The 23,099-nt window shown below is 44.8% G+C and overlaps 1 protein-coding gene across 1 annotated transcript in view; it reads left to right on the forward strand.

Moving 5' to 3' along the window:
- The window catches only part of DNAH2 (dynein axonemal heavy chain 2), a 1,666,550-nt gene that overhangs the window by 1,480,311 nt on the left and 163,140 nt on the right, over nucleotides 1-23,099 (forward strand). The window lies entirely within an intron of this gene.

The raw sequence follows: 23,099 nt of genomic DNA on the forward strand, positions 1-23,099 counted from the left end.
TTGGTCCCCTCTTAAAGGACCACCACAAACATTTCCACAACAGAGCTGGTATGTGTCCACTTTTCTTTAGTACGTTTTGTGAATATTCGTCGAACAGTCCTAAAGTTATTAGCGCTACAAAAAACACTCTTTCTATGAAAACTCTGGCCTATTACATCACAATCGTGACCGCTATAGATTAAATGTAGATATTGCTAGATACATATTTATAATTGTTAATATATAAATGTCACTCTATCTATCATATATATATATATGCATATATATATATGTATGCATATATATATATATATATATATATATATATATATATATATATATATACACACACCATTTTGGGTTTTTTATATTGCTATATGTTTTATATATGTATACACAATATACAATTAATTTATTGTAATAGTAAATTACATTTAAATAAATTAATAATATACATAATAAATGTTAAATACTTTAAGCGTGATTTAAAGTGCAGAGTATGAAATTTACTCCATCGGGGTGACGGAGTAAAATACTTCATTGTCCTTATGAGTACCGTTTTCCACATTTAAAGATTTCCACCAGCCCTCCGGACATCTCTTAAAATTGGTAGGGACCACCACCACAGTAGTTCCTATCAAGGTGTTAAAGGTTTGACAGACCGCTCCATCAACCATGATGGCTGCCCATCAAACTTCTAACAAGTTTTGTCCTAAAGTCCAATTTTATTTTTAAAAAAGCAAAAACTATTGCCGCCACACCAAAGGAGTGGTTTGAGGGTCAATACTTTTTTATTTATTGTCCTTCACTGCCAAGTAAAACCTGGCATGACAAACACTAAAAAAAAATACACCGTCCACTTTAAATGGTGTGGATGGTGTTATATGTGAACCTCATCCAGCCCATACTCTTTCTGGCTGTCAGAGGAGTACGCCGTTGGTCAAGCTGGAGTAGTAGGTTCTGTTACTGTCATGATTTAGGTCCTCTCTCTTGTAAAATAGACTGGTGAACTGAGGGTTTGGCATAGAGGGTACTCCATTGCAGTTGCGGTGGAGTACCCTCTTTGGCCAAACCCTAAATCAGGCCTTTGAAAAAATAATAGGCTAAACATACTTTAACATTAGTTTTACATGATTATATTTCAGTAATTATTCATTACGTTTATTGCTTTCTGTTATTTAATGTACAAAGTTAATAAATAAAAAGTAGTTCATTTTTATGGATAGAATATAGGGGTAATAAATGTTTTTATGGCTAATGGATGGGTAGTGTATAGGGGTAATCAAGAGTTTTTAAGCCTCTGTGATGGGCTGTGTATAGGGGTAGTAACACGTTTTTGGGCCTCAGGGACGAGTAGTATATAGGGGTAATAAAGAGTTTTTATGGTACAGGGATGGTTGTATATAGGCACAGTAAGGAATTATTAGGGCTCAGGGATGGATTATGTATGTTGGTAGTAAGATTTTTAGGGTTTAGGGATGAGTAGTGTATAGGGGTAGTAAGGAACATTTAAGGTTCAGGAACAACTTGTGTATATGAGTCGAAGGTGTTTTTGGGGCCTATAGTTGGGCTGTGCATAGGAGTAGTAAGCTAACGTAAATGTATAGGAAGTGGTATTTTAAAAGTAATATAAATTATTCAACTTCCAAAAATAAATATTTTATTATGTAAACAATGAATAATGTAAATAAAACATTAAAATTAAAGGTTTATTTATTAAAATTAAATGAGTAAAAAAAAAGTAACCATGTTAATGTTTGAATATCTTTGTGTGTAAGTATTAATTCTCTTCCAGGGGTATCCTCATCAAAGTCATAAACATTGAATATTCCCGCCCCGTGCGGGAATCCCGGAGCATATATAAAATACACACATATTATACATGTGTAAAACAGCAATGCAGGCTATAATGTTAAAACAGGCAAAAATGCTTTATTTCTATGAAGTTTTTTTTTTTTTTTTTATATTATAAAATTACAATAGAGAATAAATATCTACCCAAGCCCCCAAAACTGGGCTTAGGGAAGTAAGCAGCAGTAAACTCTAGAGAAAAAGAGAAAAAACTGCATTGAAAAACAATGGAGCATTTTTAGCCAATAGGCTGCATGCAGGTTAACACAGGAGAACCATAAAAACTTTGGCACCGTGCCTTTAAGACCCTGAGCACCTCCAGTATCCCACCATGCCTCAGGGGTGAAGGAAAGGTGACAGTTGGTTCACAGTTAGGTCAGTTCTTTTTTCCGGCTTCTTCTGAGAGGATCCTGGAGCATTGAGCTCTCAGTTTTTCTGAGTTTTTCTCAGAAAAATTCTTTAAAAAAGCGTTTTTTTCACAAATAACATCTTTGTCTGAGCTAGGCAGTTTTTTCCTGACAGAAAAATGCCTTCACTTTTTGTCAAATGCCCTGCTTGTGGGAAGAAGAAGGCCTAGTCAGATCCCCACTCTCTGTGTATAGTGTGCCTGCCTCAGAGTCACTGCCCTGACACTTGTAAGTACTGCAAGAACATGTCTAAGAGGACTCTGAAAGACAGAGAGAATATCCGGCTGCATGGGCTTCAGGAGATGCAAAGAACATCGTCCTCCTCACTTCCCAGACAACCAGAAGGCCATTCTAAGGAGAGAATGGCTCGGTCAACGTCAGCAGGTAGGAAAGTACCTGTTTGTTCTCCGTCGACGTCGTCACTACCACCGTCTCACCGGCATAGATCGCCGTCGACGGCGACACACCCGACGTCGAAGGAAACGGCGTCGAGGGAACAACATCGCAGGGGCAGGTCTCCGTCGACGGCAGCCCGCCGATCGACGTCGAGCCATCGCCGGCGTGCCCGGTCGCCGCCAAAGGCTGTGCGCCCCCCGACGTCAGGACACACGACGTCGAAATCACCACGACGGCATGAGAGACATCCGCCGTCGACCTCCCGCCGCTCCACGTCGAGGCACACAACGGCGAGCAGGTCGAGGTCCAAGGATCGCCGTTCGACGTCAAGGCACTCAGCGTCGAGGCACTCAACATCGAGGCAGGAGCAACCGGCTAGGGGCCCTTCGACGTCGAAACAGCCATCGACGTCGACACAGGTTTTACCTGTCCCACAGGGAGCAGAACATCGCCCCACGCCAGACAAGGCGCCATCTCCAGTGGTCTCCATACCGAGCGACTCTTCTCGGTCAAGAGCGGCATCATCTGGGCATGTCTCACCCATCAATCTATCTCCGAGATGGCTGGAGAGCCTTAACAGACCAGCGGCCTCCCCAGATTCGCAATATTCGCGAATGTATTCGCCTACTGCCTCCCTGCCAAGAACGCCATCACCGACAGCCAGGGCAGAACGGGCTCGTTCTGCTCCTCGCCAACCGGTCGCGAGGCCTAGGCGCTCTGCTACAGCGTCTCGCAGCAGGTCTCGTTCTCAACGAAGATCCAGGTCTCGTTCAAGAAGAAGATCACCCTCTTGGTCTTCATCAGGTTCATCTGTTGGGCGTTACTCACCCACCCTAACAGATTCACCACCTGCTAGAGTCTCACCGGTGGATGACATTACCATGTTTAACGAGGTGCTGCTAAGAGGAGCGCAGAAACTCAACATAGAGGTTCCAGAGCCATCTACCTCCTCATCAGTCATCTTTGAGACTCTACAACAGATATCAGCATCGAAAAAGCTGCTGCCTCTAGTGCCTGGTTTGTTGCAGCCAACTATGGACACTTTTCTGGCCCCAGCCTCGCTTAAATCTGCCCCGGCTAGGATTCTCAAAAAGTACAAGGCTCCCGAACAGGACCCTTTGTTCCTCAGGAAGGACCCGCCACCGGACTCGGTTATAATAGCTGCCGCCCGAAAGACCCACTCGGTGGCATCTTCATCCACGGTACCCCCGGATAAAGAGAGCAGGCATCTAGACTCTCTGGGGAGAAAGATATGCGGGACGGCGGCTTCGGCAAGGAAAGTCTCCAGTGCATCTGCGCTCCTGGGCAGGTATGATCGTTCGCTGTGGGACTCTCTCAGTAGATTCACAGAAAAATTGCCCAGAGAGGACAGACAAGATTTCCAGGAGATACTGCAAGAAGGATGCCTGGTATCCAACCAGGTTATCAGCGCGGCAGCAGATGGGGCGGATTTAGCTGCTCATGGGTACGCGCATGGAATCTGTGCAAGGAGATCTTCCTGGCTGAGGCTCACTGGTTTGAAACAGGAAGCACAACAACGCATCCTGAATCTCCCATTCGCCGGGAACTCTCTATTCGGTGCCCATGCAGACGAAGAAATGGCCCGCATGAAGACTGAGGTGGATACCATGAGGGCGGTGGGCCTGGAAAGAAAGAAAGATTTCAGGCAGAGGTACAGGCCGTATGACAGGCGCCCTTTCCAGCAGAGGGTTCAAACCCCTCATTGGTCTCAAAGGTCACAGCAACGACAGGGACGCCCTCTTTTTCAATGGAGGAACACAAGGGAGCGAGGGTCAAGTAGACCTCAACAGTCCACTCCGAAAGCACCCACCAAGCAATGAAATCTCGCTTCCCTCGACACTGTACACCACTCCGGTGGGGGGAAGTATTACAGCTTATCTTCACGAGTGGTACTCTATCACAAGATACAAATGGGTGCTCAATATTGTCGAACATGGCTATTCTCTTCTTTTCAAACAGCCTCCACCACGCTTGCCACCAACCAAAGACAATCCATCTCATCTCAGCTTGCTACGCAAGGAGGCTCTCGCCCTCCTAAAAAAGAATGCCATAGAAAAGGTTCCACCCGCACACAGAGGACAGGGGGTCTACTCCCGTTACTTTCTAGTGGCGAAGAAGGGTCGAGAGGGCATTTTCAGGCCAATTCTGGACCTACGGCTGCTGAACAAATACATAAGGAAGCAGAAGTTCAGAATGCTAGCGCTTCACCAGATTTTCCCTCAACTGCATCAGGGAGACTGGATGTGCTCCATCGACCTGCAGGATGCGTACTCTCACATCCCAATAGCTCCCAAACATCGAAAATTCCTGCGCTTCGAGTAGCGTTACAGCATTACCAGTTCAGAGTTCTACCCTTTGGCCTGAAATCTGCCCCAAGAGTTTTCTCGAAATGTATGGCAGTGGTGGCGGCGCATCTTCGAAGACAAAGGATATACATATATCCATACCTAGACGACAGGCTACTGAAGGCTTCTTCTCCGGAGCAGGCGAGAAGCCATCAGGACATTGTACTCAGAGTTTGCGAAGCTCTAGGTCTTCAGGTCAATTACCAAAAGTCAACCTTGATTCCAACACAGAATCTTCACTACCTAGGAGCTATCATAAACACAAAACTCCAAAAAGTGTATCCTTCGGAGGAACGACTATCCTCAATAGACAGGAAGTGTCAGGACCTGTTGAGAGCCAACGCACCTACGGCGCGTCAGGTGACATCGCTGCTGGGCTCCATGGCATCATGCATTTTTATTGTCCCAAATGCCAGACTCCACATGAGACCCCTCCAGGAGGCATTGGAGACCAACTGGAGCCAAAGAACAGGTCGCTGGGAGGACACGGTGCAGCTACCGGCGGTAGCACTTCAGTCATTAAGATGGTGGATGCACAGACCTCACCTGTCAGTGGGTGCTCCGTTTCACCAGGTGCTTCCATCCGACACCCTAGTAACTGATGCGTCTCTTCAGGGATGGGGGGCTCATCTTGGTCCCTTTCAAGCGCAGGGTCTGTGGTCAGACAAGGAAAAGCAGTACCACATCAATCTGCTAGAACTCAGAGCGGTCCATCTGGCTCTCAAGTCTTTCATACCACTAATTCAGGGGAAAACGCTCTTAATACAGACGGACAATACAACCACGATGTATTACTTGAACAAACAAGGGGGAATGAGGTCCCTACCCCTATCGCGAGAGGCCCAAGCGATATGGCATTGGCTCCTGGCCAGAGGAATGTCAATTACAGCAGTTCACCTGCAAGGTCAGCAAAACGTGGAAGCAGATTTTCTGAGCAGACACCTAGAGGACGCTCACGATTGGGTCCTACACGGCGAAATCGCAGAATACATCTTCGCGCAATGGGGTCGGCCTCAACTGGATCTCTTTGCAGACGAAGTAAACAAGAAATGCCCAGACTTCGCATCCAGGTTCTACCGTCCGGGATCTCGAGGGAATGCCCTGTTGATCGACTGGTCAGGGACATTTTCTCTACACTATTCCGCCGATTCCCCTCATTCCGACAGTAATCAGCAAACTTTACAGATCCAGGACCAGAATGATTCTTATAGCACCACAATGGCCCCGACAATTCTGGTACACAGATCTCCTCAACCTGTCGGAAAAACCTCACAGGAGGCTGCCGTGCAGACCGGATCTTCTGAGCAGAATGGAGGGCAGAATTCTACATCCCAACCTACCCTCTCTGAGCTTAACAGCATGGCTCCTGAATTCCTGCAGTATGGGCACCTAGGGCTCTCACAGGAGTGCATGAACATCTTGAAAGAGTCCAAACGGCCTTCCACGCGGCGTTCTTACGCTTTTAAGTGGAAGAGATTCTACATATGGTGCTGTCAGCAAGGTCATAATCCCATACGGGCGCAGGAGGATGTCATACTGTCCTATTTGCTTCATCTAGCGAAGTCCGGTCTGCAGGTATCATCTATTAAGGTACATTTGTCTGCTATTACAGCCTATCGCAAGTCACCTTCTCAGGAATCCTTCTTTACGAAACCTGTAGTCAAGGATTTCTTAGAAGGTTTGAAGAAAGTTTTTCCGCCCATTCGGAGACCTTCTCCTCCATGGGAACTGAACATAGTCTTGGCAAAACTCCTTTTGAGCCTATACATAAGGCCTCTTTACAACACCTTACGTGGAAGACGGCTTTTCTAGTGGCCATTACTTCAGCGAGGAGGGTCAGCGAAATCCAGGCCTTGTCTTCCAAAGAACCGTACACGGTTTTTCATGACAATAGAGTGGTTCTACGAACTCACCCATCTTTCCTTCCGAAGGTGGTGTCAGAATTCCATATCAATCAGACCATATCTTTACCGACTTTCTTTCCCAATCCGGAGACTCCGGCAGAGAAAGCATTGCACTCCTTAGACTTGAAAATAGTGCTGAAATTTTATCTGGATAAGACAAAATCGATTAGACACTCTAACCGCTTGTTTGTAAACTATGGTCATTTGAGGACAGGAGAGGCAGCATCTAAGCGAACAATATCAAGATGGATAGTTTCTTGTATTGTTAATACTTACCAGCTAGCTAATAAACAATTACTAGCGCGGCCTAGAGCGCATTCCACAAGGGGAAAAGCGGCTACTGCTGCCCTCCTTAACAATGTTCCGATATCTGAGATTTGTAAGGCTGCTACATGGAAGTCTGTCCATACGTTTACTAGACACTACTGTTTAGACTCAGATGCAAGAGCGGATGCCCAAGTGGGGCAGGCCTCTCTAAGAAATCTGTTTGCGTAAGACCTATCTATTCCTGCACTTCTATCGGACAGTCCGCTGGATTTAGGGATGGGCTTGCTAATCTATTCAATGTTTATGACTATTGATGAGGATCCCCTGGAAGAGAAGGATAAGTTACTTACCTGTAAATCCTAGTTCTCTTCCAGGGGTATCCTCATCAAAGTCATAAACAACCCACCCTCCTCCCCGGACGCACGTCTCCTAGAAGTGCAGGACAGACTGTATTTTGAATCAGTTACACAGATTGTCACTGTAAAAAAGAACTGACCTAACTGTGAACCAACTGTCACCTTTCCTTCACCCCTGAGGCATGGTGGGATACTGGAGGTGCTCAGGGTCTTAAAGGCACGGTGCCAAAGTTTTTATGGTTCTCCTGTGTTAACCTGCATGCAGCCTATTGGCTAAAAATGCTCCATTGTTTTTCAATGCAGTTTTTTCTCTTTTTCTCTAGAGTTTACTGCTGCTTACTTCCCTAAGCCCAGTTTTGGGGGCTTGGGTAGATATTTATTCTCTATTGTAATTTTATAATATAAAAAAAAAAAAAAAAAACTTCATAGAAATAAAGCATTTTAGCCTGTTTTAACATTATAGCCTGCATTGCTGTTTTACACATATATAATATGTGTGTATTTTATATATGCTCCGGGGTCCCCGCACGGGGGCGGGAATATTCAATGTTTATGACTTTGATGAGGATACCCCTGGAAGAGAACTAGGATTTACAGGTAAGTAACTTATCCTTCTATGAATATGTGAATATACATAGTTTATAAATGTAAACATAAATTAAGAATTTTTTTTAAAGTTAAGATTATGATAAATTAAATTATAAGGGATTTAGGGCCAGATGTAGGAAGCACTTTGCGAGTCGCAAACGGCAAAATTTGCCGTTTGCGACTCGCAAATGCGTGTTTCCTATGCAGAAATGCATTTTGCGAGTCGTTACCGACTCGCAAAATGCATTTCCGAATCGCAAATAGGAAGGGGTGTTCCCTTCCTATTTGCGATTCGCAATGGTATGCAATTCCATTTGTGACCGCTTATGCGGTCGCAAATGGAGTCGCAGTTACCATCCACTTGAAGTGGATGGTAACCCATTCGCAAACGGGAAGGGGTCCCCATGGGACCCCTTCCCCTTTGTGAATGGACCCCAAAACATTTTTTCAGGGCAGGTAGTGGTCCAAGGGACCACTACCTGCCCTGAAAAAAAACCGAAACAAAAGGTTTCGGATTTTTTTTTAAGTGCAGCTCGTTTCCCTTTAAGGAAAACGGGCTACACTTAAAAAAAAAAAAAAATGCTTTATTTAAAAGCAGTCACTAACATGGAGGTCTGCTGACTACAGCAGGCCTCCATGTTAGCGAGTGCCCATAGTCGGTATGGGGTCGCAAAATGCGACCCACCTCATTAATATTAATGAGGTGGGTCTTTGCGACCCCATACCGACTTGCAGAAGGTGTCTGAGACACCTTTCTGCATAACATTTTGCGACTTGCTAATTGCGAGTCGCTAGTACTCTCAATTAGCAAGTCGCAAAATGTTATAATGCTACATCTGGCCCTTAAAGTAAAAACTGTGAAGTCAGTTACTACAAATGTAAACACAATATAAAGTACTCCATCTGAACTAACGAGGGGCTGCGTGTCCACAAATCCTATCAGAAGAAACTAGAAGAACATTATGAGTCTAGCTGTCCAAGGACTGCAGACTCGTGTTGATGGTCGGACCGCCGCACTCTAGGCGCACCGACCATCACATTACAACCCTGGCAGTTATGTTCAACAGCTCCGTGGAGAATATTGTGAGTGTGGGTTAAATCATCACATGATAAAGCACAGTGTTCCATTGGTGGATTGGAACACACTCAACCTCTCACAACAGAGGACAAACAAATGCTAGTTCTCTTCCAGGGGATCCTCATCAATAGTCATAAACACTAAATATTCCCGCCCTCGTGCGGGGACCCCGGAGCATACATAAAATACACACATATAAAGTATGAAATATGCATGATAAATATATATATAGCATTTTTAGTAGACAAAACGTTCATACTAAACTCCTATATACATGTGTAAAACAGCAATGCAGACTATAATCATAAACAGGCTAAAATGCTTTATTTCTATGGATTTTTTTTTTTTTTTTAAACAGTCCTTTTCAAAATTACAATAAAAGAAAAAACATTTTCCAAAGCCCCATAACTGGGCCTAGGGAAAGAAGCAGTAGCAACATCAGCTAAAAAAGAGAAAAAACTACATTGAAAACAAAGGAGCATTCTTAGCCAATAGGCTGCATGCAGGTTAACACAGGAGAACCATAAAAATTCTGGCACCGTGCCTTTAAGAGCCTGAGCACCTCCAGTATCCCACCATGCCTCAGGGGTGAAGGAGAGGTGACAGTTGGTTCACAGTTAGGTCAGTTCTTTTTTCCGGATTCTTCTGAGAGGATCCTGGAGCATTGAGCTCTCAGTTTTTCTGAGTTTTTCTCAGAAAAATACTTTAAAACAGTGTTTTTTCTGCTTTCACTCGACATTTAACACTTTTGTCTGAGTCAAGAAACTTTTTCCTGACTGAAAAATGCCTTCTCTTTTTGTGAAGTGCCCTTCCTGTGGGAAGAAGAAGGCCCAGTCAGATCCACACACACTCTGCATTGTGTGCTTGCCTCAGAGTCACTGCCCTGACACTTGCAGACACTGCAAGAACATGTCAAAGAGGACTCTGAAGGACAGGGAGAAGATCAGACTTCATGGTCTTCATGAGAGGCAGAAGACATCGTCCTCTTCGCTTCCCAGGCAGCCAACAAGCCATTCTCAGGAGAGTCAGACTAGATCAACGTCAGTAGGTAGGAAGGTACCTGTTTGTTCCCCGTTTACGTCATCACTGCCACCATCACACCGCCATAGATCGCTGTCGACGGCGACACGACCGACGTCGAAGGATACGACGTCGAAGGAACATGGCCACCACAGGGGCAGATTTCCGTCGACGCCAACCCACCGATCTACGTTGAGCCAGCACCGGCGTGCCCATTCGCCGTCGAAGGCCTCGCACCCCTCGACGGCAAGGAAAACTACATCGAAATCACCTCAACGGCGAGAGTGACATCCGCCGTCGACAGGCCATCTCTCGACGGCGAGGCACATGACGTCGAGCAGGTCGTGGTCAAGGGATCGCCGGTCACCGGCGAGACGATTGACGTTGAGACCAGAGCAACCCACGTCACTCCCTTCGTCGTTGCAGCTGTTGACGTCGTCACAGGTTTTGCCTGTCTTGCAAGGTGAAGAGCGGAGGCTTCCGCCGGCGGATAAGACCACCCCAACATCTCCGGTGGTCTCCATAAGGAGTGGTTCATCTGGGCGGTCGAGAGCTGCATCGTCTGGGCATGTCTCGTCCATCAACTTGTTGCCAAGGTGGTTGGAGAGCCTTAATAGAACGACTGCCTCCCCAGACTCGCAGTACTCGAGGATGTATTCACCTTCAGCCTCTCTCCCGAGAACACCATCGCCAACAGCGCGGGCAGGACGGGCTCGTTCTGCGTCTCACCAGACAGCCACGAGGCCTCGATGCGCTGCTACAGCATCTCGGAGCAGGTCACGCTCCCAGAGGCGATCTAGATCACGGTCACATCATCGCAGAAGGTCTCCTTCTTGGTCATCGTCGGGGTCCTCAGTAAGGGAGTACTCCCAGACTTTAACGGATTCTCCACCAGCTAGAGTTTCCCCGGTAGACGATATCACAACCATTAACGAGGTGCTTCTCAGGGGAGCACAAAAACGAAATATAGAGGTCCCGGAACCTTCAACCTCCTTGTCCGTGATCTTTGAAACCCTGCAACATAGAGCGGTTTCAAAGAAATTGCTACCGCTAGTGCCTGGTCTTTTACAACCAACCATGGACACTTTTTTAGCACCAGCCATCCTCAGATCAGCTCCTGCTAGGATCTTGAAGAAATATAAGGCACCTGAGCAAGATCCTCTGTTTCTCAGGACTGATCCACCGCCGGACTGAGTCATATTGGCCGCAGCACGGAAGACGCACTCAGTGGCATCATCCTCCACGGTTCCACCGGATAAAGAGAGTAGACACCTGGACTCTCTGGGGAGGAAGATGTGTGGCACGGCGGCTTACATGATGAAGGTCTCCAGCGCTTCCGCACTCCTAGGCAGATATGACCGTTCACTCTGGGACTCACTGAGCAGGTTCGCAGAAAAATTGCCTAGGGAGGACAGGCAGGATTTTCAGGAGATCCTTCAGGAGGGGTGTCTGGTCTCCAATCAGGTCATCAGTGCAGCAGCAGATGGGGCAGACTTAGCTGCACAAGGTTACGCGCATGGCGTTTGTGCGAGGAGGTCTTCCTGGCTGAGACTGACAGGATTGAAGCAGGAAGTGCAGCAGCGTATCCTAAACCTTCCGTTCAACGGAAACTCGCTTTTCGGAACCCATACAGATGAGGAGATGGCGCGTATGAAGACGGAAGTGGACACCATGAGAGCAGTGGGCCTGGAGAGAAAAAAGGACTTAAGGCGAAGGTATAGACCTTACGACAGGCGCCCTTTTCAGCAGAGGGTTCAAACCCTTCATTGGTGCCAGAGGCCACAACAGAGACAAGGGCACACACTTTTCCAATCTCGTAAGACCACGAGAGATGGAGGGTCAAGCAGACCACAGCAGTCCACACCAAAAGCTCCGGCAAAGCAATGAGGACTCGCTTCCCTTAACACCGTGCACCACTCCGGTGGGGGGAAGTATCACAGCGTTCATTCACTAGTGGCGTGGCATAACAAAAGACAAATGGGTGCTCAACATTGTAGAGAATGGGTACTCTCTTCTTTTCCGACAACCTACTCCTCACTTGCAACCAACCAAAGGCAGTCCGGCTCACATGAGCCTATTACGCAGAGGCTCACGCCCTTTTACGAAAAAAAGCAATAGAAAAAGTCCCAGTCGCGCACAGAGGGAAGGGAGTATACTCCCGCTATTTTCTGGTAGCAAAAAAAGGTCGAGAAGGAGTTTTCAGACTGATTCTGGACTTACGACTACTGAACAAGTACATAAAAAAGCAAAAGTTCAGGACGCTGGCTCTCCAGATTTTCCCTCAGCTACATCGAGGAGACTGGATGTGCTCCATAGACCTGCAAGACGCGTACTTTCATATCCCGATCATTCCCAAGCATCGGAAATTCCTACGCTTCCGGATAGGCTCCCAGCACTATCAGTTCAAGGTGCTTCCATTCTGCCTGAAATCTGCCCCTCACGTTTTCTCAAAATGCGTAGCAACGGTAGCGGCTCATCTAAAGAAGCAAAAAATCTTCATTTACCCATACCTAGACGACTGGCTACTGAAAGCCTCCTCTCCGGAGCAGGCGAGAAGCCATCGGGACCTTGTGCTCAGTGTTTTCAGGTCTCTAGGTCCACAAGTGAACTACCAAAAGTCCACCCTGATTCCAACGCAAAAGCTCCACTACCTGGGAGCAATACTGGACACAGAGCTCGAAAGAGTGTATCCTTCGGAGGAACGACTGTTATCAATAAAGAGAAAGTGTCAAGGCCTTCTGAAATCCGACGCACCTACGGCTCGTCAGGTGACATCTCTACGGGGCTCCATGGCCTCATTGTCCCGAATGCCAGGCTACATATGAGGCCTCTCCAAGAGGCACTAGAAAACAACTGGAACCAGAGCACAGGTCGATGGGAGGACAGAATGTGACTTCTGATAGGAGCAAGGCAATCGTTGCAATGGTGGATGCACAGATCTCACCTGTCAGTAGGAGCTCCGTTTCACCAGTTAATCCCGTTCGACACTCTGGTGACGGATGCGTCGCTTCAGGGATGGGGAGCTCATCTGGGTTCCCTTCAAGCTCAGGGCCTGTGGTCCGACAACGAAAGAGAGTACCACATCAACCTGCTGGAGCTCAGAGCAGTCCATCTGGCTCTCAAGTCTTTTGCTCCGTCGATTCAGGGGAAATCTCTTCTAGTGCAAACGGACAATACGACGACAATGTATTATCTGAACAGACAAGGAGGAACGAGATCCCTGCCCCTATCTCGGGAGTCTCAGGCCATCTGGCATTGGCTCTTAGCGAGAGGAATGTCGCTTACAGCAGTTCACCTACCAGGGCAACAAAATGTGGAGGCGGACTTCCTGAGCAGAAATCTCGAGGACGCCCACGATTGGGTCCTTCACGACGAGGTCGTCGAAGACATCTTCGCTCAATGGGGTCGGCCTCAATTGGATCTCTTCACAGACGAGATAAACAGGAAATGCCCAGACTTCGCGTCCAGGTTCTACCGTCTGGGATCTCGGGGGAATTCCCTGTTAATCGGCTGGTCAGGGATATTTCGCTACGCTTTTCCACCGATCCCCCTCATACCTGCGGTGATCAACAAACTCTACAGGTCCAGCACCAGAATGATTCTCATAGCTCCGCAATGGCCTCGTCAGTTCTGGTACACAGATCTCCTCAACCTATCGGAACAGCCTCACAGGAGGCTGCCATGCAGACCAGATCTCCTTTGCAGGCTGGGAGGCAGGATACTTCACCCCAACCTTCCCTCTCTGAGCTTGACGGCATTGCTCATGAATTCCTGCAGTATGGACACCTAGGGCTCTCACAGGAGTGCATGAACATCTTAAAGGAGTCCAGACGGCCTTCCACGCAGCGTTCCTACGCGTTCAAGTGGAAGAGGTTCTACATATGGTGTCGTCAGCAAGGTCAGAATCCCATACTGGCCCAGAAGGAGGTCATACTGTCTTACCTACTCCATTTGGCAAAATCGGGTCTGCAAGTGTCATCTATTAAGGTACATTTATCTGCCATTACAGCCTATCGTAAGTCACCTTCTCAGGAATCCTTTTTTACAAGACCAGTAGTCAAGGATTTCTTAGAAGGTTTGAAAAAAGTTTTTCCACCCATTCGGAAACCCTCCCCTCCATGGGAGCTGAACATAGTACTATCGAAACTTATGGGCCCTCCTTTCGAACCTATACACAAAGCCTCTTTGTAACACCTTACGTGGAAGACGGCTTTTCTGGTAGCCATTACTTCCGCGAGGAGGGTCAGTGAAATTCAGGCTTTGTCCTCCAAAGAACCATACACAGTCTTCCACGAGAATAGAGTGGTTCTACAAACTCATCCATCATTCTTACCGAAGGTGGTGTCAGAGTTTCACATCAATCAGACTGTTTCACTACCAACTTTTTTCCCCAATCCGGATACTCCGGCGGAGAAAGCTTTGCACTCCCTAGATTTGAAAAGAGTGCTAACATTTTACTTGGACAAAACCAAACTAATTAGACAATCTAACCACTTATTTGTAAATTACGGTCATTTGAGAACAGGCGAGGCAGCCTCAAAACGAACCATATCTAGATGGATAGTTTCATGTATTGTTACTGCATATCAATTGGCTAACAAACAACTACTTGCTAGGCCTAGGGCGCATTCAACAAGAGGAAAGGCGGCTACGGCTGCCCTCCTTAATAATGTTCCAATCTCTGAAATTTGTAAGGCTGCTACATGGAAGTCTGTACTTACACATTTACTAGACATTACTGTTTGGACTCAGATGCCAGAGCAGATGCCCAAGTTGGGCAAGCATCTCTGAGAAATTTGTTTGCATGATACGTATCTATTCCTGCACTTCTATTACGCAGTCCGCAGAGTTAAGGGATGGGCTTGCTAATCTATTCAATGTTTATGACTGTTGATGAGGATCCCCTGGAAGAGAAGGATAAGTTACTTACCTGTAAATCCTAGTTCTCTTTCAGGGGTATCCTCATCAAAGTCATAAACAACCCACCCTCCTCCCTAGACGCACGTCTCCTAGAAGTGCAGGAGTCACTGTCTTTCGAATCTGTTGCACAACTTGTCACCGTAAAAAAGTATTGACCTAACTGTGAACCAACTGTCACCTCTCCTTCACCCCTGAGGCATGGTGGGATACTGGAGGTGATCAGGGTCTTAAAGGCACAGTGCCAGAATTTTTATGGTTCTCCTGTGTTAACTTGCATGCAGCCTATTGGCTAAGAATGCTCCTTTGTTTTCAATGTAGTTTTTTCTCTTTTTTAGCTGATGTTGCTACTGCTTCTTTCCCTAGGCCCAGTTATGGGGCTTTGGAAAATGTTTTTTTCTTTTATTGTAATTTTGAAAAGGACTGTTTAAAAAAAAAATAAACTCCATAGAAATAAAGCATTTTAGCCTGTTTATGATTATAGTCTGCATTGCTGTTTTACACATGTATATAGGAGTTTAGTATGAAAATTTTGTCTACTAAAAATGCTATATATATATATTTTGTGCATATTTCATACTTTATATGTGTGTATTTTATGTATGCTCTGGGATCCCCGCACGAGGGGGGGGAATATTCAGTGTTTATGACTTTGATGAGGATACCCCTGGAAGAGAACTAGGATTTACAGGTAAGTAACTTATCCTTCTTCACCACCGGACAATGGCTACCCAAACTGAGAGGAAGTGAATTGCAGTGACTTTGATAGCTTGACACCTGAGGACAGTGAAACCAATAAGGGCTTAAATATACATCGGTTAAAGTGCTTTGAGCAGCCATTTCAAAATACTGTTAATGGGGGTCAGCATCTATACTTTTGTCATGCAAATTGATTCTTAGCATTTCTCAGATGTCTTTTCAGGGCATTCCCACAGTGAAAAATGCTCCTGTGCAAAGGGACCTGACCATTCCTTAAACTGACATCTTAATGAACCAGTCATTCCTAAATCTTTTTCCCAAACTGCTGAAAGAGGGTGCTGAAAAAGCTCTGCAATCTCTTCACATCAGGAGATGTCTCAAAGTCTGTTTGGCTAGGACTTGTTCCTTCAGACAAAATGATAAACTGTTTGTTTCCTATGGTAATTTCAGTAAAGCTAAAGCTCTATCTAAACAAGAAATTACCAACTGTAGTTCTGCAGCGATCACATATTAGCATATGACAGCCAACAGACTCCTATCAGCAGGAGTCAGAGCACATTTCATGAGAAGTATTGCTGTAATAGAAGACCTGTATACTTGGATCTGTTCAGTGACATTTGTAGTGACACTAACGAGGCACTACTGTCTGAACGTGAAAAAAGCAAGGGAATCTGCAGTTGGATGGGCAGTTCTTCGCAACCTCCTTCAATAAGGCAAGCCTTTCCCTCCTTTCAGTAGATACGTTGTCACTCATACTGCTTGCTGTTCTGATTCAAACATGAAACATACCTATGGCGAAAAAATAAGTTACTTACCTGTAACTACAGTTCTGCATCGTAGGGTCTTCATTGATGGTCATAAACTTAGAATTATTCTGTGGTGCCTGTGCGCCCCCCCCCCCCCGGAACAAATTCTTTAATATGTTTTTATGTTTTATAAAAGTCTTAATCATATTGATCACTTGAGTCATTTTCTCCACTGTTGCAATGTAGACTATCAGTGATGTATTTTTCCTTGAAATGCTGAAGTAGTGTAGAAAAGACAGAAGTGAGAGGAAACAAAGGCCTTTTTAAAAATCTGCTATACTTTGTCATAGAAAAAAAAGGCTGGCCCTGACATAGGTAGCATGAAAGGAAAAAACAGCCTGATGGACTAACACTGAAAACTTGAAGATAGAGTCTGTACCTTTAAGAACCCTTGAGAGACCCCTTCCCAGAATGCATTGCAGTGGCAGTTTGCCTAAGAGAGTCAGTTATTTTTTGGGTGATCATACAACTTTGGTTGATCTGACAGCCGTGGAGGAGAGAGGTGTTTATGACTTCAATGAAGATTCCTACAATGCAGTACTATGGCTACAGGTATGTAACTTTTCCATCTACATCGTAGGATCTTCATTGATAGTTATAAACTTAGAACAGAGCAGCAAGCTAACAAATATCCTCCTGAAGCATCTGTCAGTAATCATACACTATAAGGCTAAAAGCAAAATTATTTATAATAGGTTTAAGAGAGTGTAACTTGTACCTAGGAGGACAAGTTAATCTATTTTAAAAGGTTTCTCAATGTTTCTTGCCCAACTCGACAATCAGGTAGTGTTGGTGTCTAAGCAGTAGTATTTTGGACCTCCAAGTGGCTGCCTTGCAAATGTCCTGTATAGAGACGTGTCTCATCCATGCTGTGGTGGCGAATTTTCCTCTAGTTGAATGTGCTCTTAGCTTATATGGTAGAGACTTACTTGCTATTTGAGAGCATTAGGATATGCAAGACACAATCCACCTTGCAATAAATAGTTTGTTTAGAAGTTGCTAGAACTTTTTCTGATAGGGTCATAATTTATGAAAAGGTGATTTGCGTTCCTAATGGATATTGTTTTGTCCAAATAAAACCATAGGTCTCTTTTCAGGTCTAGGCAATGCAGTGCTCTTTCTGCTGGAATGGAGGGATTTGGAAAAAAAAGCAGGTAGTGTGATAGGTTCATTGATATGGAAGTCAGAGACTTCTTTGGGTAAAAAAGAAGGATGTGTGAGTAGTACGACTCTGTTATGGTGAAAAACTGTTAATGGTTCTACTGAAAAGAGAGCCTGCAATTCACTAACTCTTCGAGCTGAGGTTATTGCAACTAGAAAGGCCATTTTCCATGACAAGTGCTGTAGAGATGCCTTATGGATTGCCAAAAAGTGGGGGACGGGAGGACTTTAGTTTCGATAATACTAAATTTAGTTCCCAAGGATGTGATGGTCTCTTTACAGAGGGAAATAGCTTTTTGAGTCCTTCTAGGAAATCTTTGACTACTAGAATCTGTAAAAAAGATTGTTGTGCTGGATTTTTTCTGTAAGCTGTAATGGCTGCTGGTGAACTTTAACTGAAGAGAATTGGAGTCCTGATTTGGCTAAATTTAATAGATACGGTAGAATTACATTATCTTGTACAGCAATGGGATTGTAATTTCTCACTTGACACCATAAGCAGAAACGTTTCTATTTAAACAAATAACATGTCCTAGTGAATGGACGTTTAGCTTCTTTCAAAATGTTCATGCATTCTGTAGGGAGATTTAGTTGTCCGTACTGGGTGATCTCAGGAGCTATGCTGCCAAATTCAAAGACTTAATCATTGGATGTAGAATCTTGGCCTGGAGCTTGGATAGCAGGTCTGGTCTGCATGGTAGACGTTTGTGTTGGGCTATGAATAGGTGAATGAGATTTGTGTACCACCAATGTCTCAGCTAATCCGGAGCCTCTAGAATCATTATGACCTGTGATGCGATTAGTTTATGGATTACTTTCGGGATCAGTGGAATTGGTGGAGAGGCGTAAACAAATGGAATTGACCAGTATCTCTTTTGTTTTGAGCAGCTGTCGAAAAAAATCTAATGTTGGCATCTTCGAAGATATCTTGAAGTACCTTGTCATTGAGTACCCATTCGTGATAGTCGTCGTGATGATGGCTGAGGAAATCTGCATCTAAATTTTGTACCCCTGGTATGTGGAAGGCTGTGATGGAGAGTCTTCTTGCCAGGGCCCAGTGCTGCATTGTTTGAGCTTGACGAGACAGCTGCCTTGACCTTGTTCTGCCTTGTTTGTTGATATAAAACATTGAGGTGGTGTTGTCTGTCTGGATCAGCAGGTCATTTGATTTAAAAGCTGGAAGAAAAGCTTTGGGAGCCAGATGAACAACTTTCAGTTCTGATAAATTTATGTGATATTGTTTTTCTTTTTGGGACCAGACACCTTGGATAGTCGGGTGTTTCATATGAGCACCCCAGCCTGTCAATGAGGCATCAGTGACAATTGTTTGAGTCGGAATTGGTTTCTGGAATGGGACTCCCAGTAGGTAATTAGATGTGTTGGCCCACCATTTGAGTGACTGGCTAGCTTTGGTTTTGAGCAAAATTCGGTCTTCTCAAAGGCCTGTGTTTTGCAACCGGTGGTCTTCCAAGCATATCTGAAGTAGTCTCATGTACAGGTGTGCGTTCGGTACTATGTAAATGCATGATGCCCTTGACCCCAGTAAGGATGCTACTTGCCTTACTGTCAGCCTGGACTGAAGTGGAAGATGTGTACACTTTTTTTGTTTAGATAACACTCTCTTCTGAAGGAAACACTTTTTCTTGTTGAGTGTCTCATGTTGATCCTAGGAAGTTGAGATGTCGCACTGGCATTGATATTGATGTTTCTGAATTGACTTGTAAACCTAGTGATGTTAGAAGAGATGTTGTCATGGCGTAGGCTTGTTTGGCTTTGTGCAGAGAATGTTCCCTCATTAGCCAGTCTTCCAGGTATGCATATACAAAGACAAATTCTTTTCCTTAGTTGTGCTGAAACTGCTGCAATGCATTTGGAAAAGGTTCGGTGAGCTAACTTTAGGCGGAAAGGGAGCTCTGTGTACTAGTAGTGATGACTGCCTACTACAAACCGTAGGAATGGTCTGTGTGGTGTAATTATTGGGATGTGAAAATATGCATCTTGGAGATCTATTGCACAAAGCCAGTAGTTTTTCTGTATCTGAGGAAAAATTTGGTGAAGGGACAGCTTCCTGAATTTTTCCTCTTTATAAACTTGTTGAGCAGCCTGAGATCTAGTATATGCCAAAACTGGTTGGGTTGATGTTTCTTTTGAACTAGGAAATATCTTGAATATACTCCTAGGTTCTATTGATGATGAGGAACTTTCCCTATTGCTTTTTTCTGCAGTAAAGGAGATGCTTCTTTTTCGAGTATGTGCAAATGGGGTGTAGAAACTTGTTTTGAAGGGACTGGTGTTGGAGTGTTTGAGAAATAAAGAGCATACCATTGTCGAATGATGTTTAGAACCCATCTGTCTGTTGTGATCTTTCACCACTCTTCCAGGAAACAATGCACAGCTCCCCCACAGGAGTGGGTAACAGTGGAGGAAGTGGACACTTCTCATTGCTTGGATTGAGAATTTTTGCCTCTGGAGTGAGAAGACATGTAGGAGATCATTACCTTTGATATCTGCTCTGGTATGACCTTTGCAGTTTCCTTTGTGGTTGGTATTGGTAAGGCCTTCTAGGGGTTTGAACCCTGTGATAGTAATTTTGTTTGTCCATTGGCTTAAATTGCTTGAAGAACTTTTTCTGTTCTTCCAATCCTACAGCCTTGAGGGTTTCTGCTTCATTTTTCATTCATACCATTTCTTCCTCCGTATCTTGTACGAATAAGGAGGATCCAGAGAATGGCAGATTGGCAATTTTTAATTGTGCATCAAGTTTCAACGATGAGAGTCTTAGCCAGTACGTGCGTTAAGAGAAATGCCATGTTGCAAACGCCGTGGCAGATAGCTCCACTGAATCCATAGCTGCACAGATGGATTGGTTAGAAACTAGGGATCCCTCCTCAACCATCTGTAGGGAGTCTTGTTGACAATGAGTGGGGAGTTCATCCATGAATTACTTCATACCCGCCCAAATTTCCCAATGATACCTTCCTGGTAGAGCTGCAGAATTGGTATAGCGTGGATGGGTGGTAGCTGTGCCGCACATTTTCTTTACTATTGCATCCATTCTCTTGCTCTCTTGATCAGGTGGGGCTGTTGTCTCTGAAGCAGATGCATATGTCCTTTCGAACAGCTGTTACAATTACTGAATCCCGTTTCGGATCCGACTTGAAGTCCGGATCCTGTTGTGGTGGTTTGTATTTTTTAAGTAGCCATGGAGTTGCTGCTTTTACTGTAGCTGGGTTAGAAAATTGTTCTTGAGCTATCTCCATGTCACCTTGAAGCATCTGTAGAAGGGTTCTAGCGGAGAAGCTAGGTTGCAGTCTCTCCAAAATTACTGATACCGATGGTTGAGGAGTATCCAGTTGAATAATTAATTTAGAGGCTTCCCTTATTACTGCTATGATATCATCTACTGGCGATACTCTATTTGGAGACTGCGCTGGAAAAGTCGAACTATATGAAGAGGCCGTTGGGTTTGGTGATCTGGACCGCAAAGATGGCGAAGATGTTCTGGGAGAAAACGGTCTAGTAGGTGTTGTTTTGGCTGATGATGGAGCCTTCCATTTTCTAACTGGAGACATAGAAGTCACCCTATTGCATTGTCTTACTGGTGAGACATTTAATGGTGACCAGTGAACTTGAAGGAGATCCTCAGAGTAAATTACTGGACATATAGGTGGTAGGTTTAAGCCCTGTTCAGGTGAAGATGGTTCTGAATGTTGCGAAGAACCTGCCCAGTGAGATGATGACGAAAAAGTCTCTGTGTGAAATGGTCTCGACATCGATTGGGGTGTTGATGTCATAGGACGTCGTTTAGAGGAAGATGTACCTGTTAGCAGTGACATGTGCATTTTGGACATCGAGTGAGTTTCAGGCACCGACGTTGAGTGATGTGATTGCGATGGCAGATGGTATGATATTGACATAGATCTCAATGTTACCAACGGAGATCTATGGGATCTCGATGTCGATGGCGCACATGCTGGAGTCGGTGTTAACCTCTTAGCTGCTGGGCCTTTTCCCCCCCAGTGCTGAGCCCTTTTTTGGCTATTTGGGGTAGTTCGCGCTTAGGCCTTCATAACTTTTTGTCCACATAATCTGTCCACGCCAAATTTGCGTCCTTTTTTTCCAACATCCTTGGGATCCTAATTGTACCCAGAGTTTGTGGTTTCCCCTGGAGGAGACCAAGAAATTAGCCAAAATATAGTGAAGATTTTGGCTTTTTTTTTAAAAATGGGAAAAAAGGGCTGCCGAAGAAGGCTTGTGGTTTTTTCCCTGAAAATGGCATCAACAAAGGGTTTCTGGTGCTAAAATCACCATCTTCCCACCTTTCAGGAACGGGCAGACTTGAATCAGAAAACCACATTTTTCAACACAATTTTGGCATTTTACTGGGACATACCCCATTTTTACTATTTTTGGTGCTTTCAGCCTCCTTCCAGATAGTGACAGGAATGGGGGTGAAACCAATGCTGGATCCCGGAAAGCTAAACATTTCCGAAAAGTAGACAAAATTCTGAATTCAGCAAGGGGTCATTTGTGTAGATCCTATAAGGTTTTCCTACAGAAAATAACAGCTGAAATAAATAAATATTGAAAGTGAGCTGAAAAAATCAGCAATTTTTCGCCATGTTTTACTCTGTAACTTTTTCCTGCAATGTCAGATTTTTTTAAAGCAATATACCGTTACGTGTGCTGCACTTTTCCGGTTGCAAGGCTATATAGGGCTTGTAGGTTCATCAAGATCCCTAGGTACCCAGAGCCAATAAATGAGCTGCACCTTGCAGTGGGTTTTCATTCTATACCGGGTATACAGCAATTCATTTGCTGAAATATAAAGAGTGAAAAATAGGTATGAAGCAAACCTTTGTATTTCCAAAATGGGCATAAGATAAGGCGTTGAGAAGCAGTGGTTATTTGCACATCTCTGAATTCCGGGGTGCCCATGCTAGCATGTGAATTACAGGCCATTTCTCAAATAGACGTCTTTTTTACACACTGTCTTACATTTGGAAGGAAAAAATGTAGATAAAGACAAGGGGCAATAACACTTGTTTTGCTATTCTGTGTTCCCCCAAGTCTCCCGATAAAAATGGTACCTCACTTGCATGTGTAGCCCTAATGCTCGCGACAGGAAACGCATCATGGACACATCACATTTTTACATTGAAATCTGACGTGTTTTTTTTAAAAGTGCCTAGCTGTAGGTTTTGGCATCTAGCTCAGCCGGCACCTAGCAAACCTTGGCATTTTTGAAAACTAGACACCTAGGAGAATCCAAGATGAGGTGACTTGTGGTGCTCTGACCAGGTT

This window comes from Pleurodeles waltl, chromosome 12 (genome assembly GCF_031143425.1).
Source record: "Pleurodeles waltl isolate 20211129_DDA chromosome 12, aPleWal1.hap1.20221129, whole genome shotgun sequence".
NCBI lineage: Eukaryota > Metazoa > Chordata > Amphibia > Caudata > Salamandridae > Pleurodeles > Pleurodeles waltl.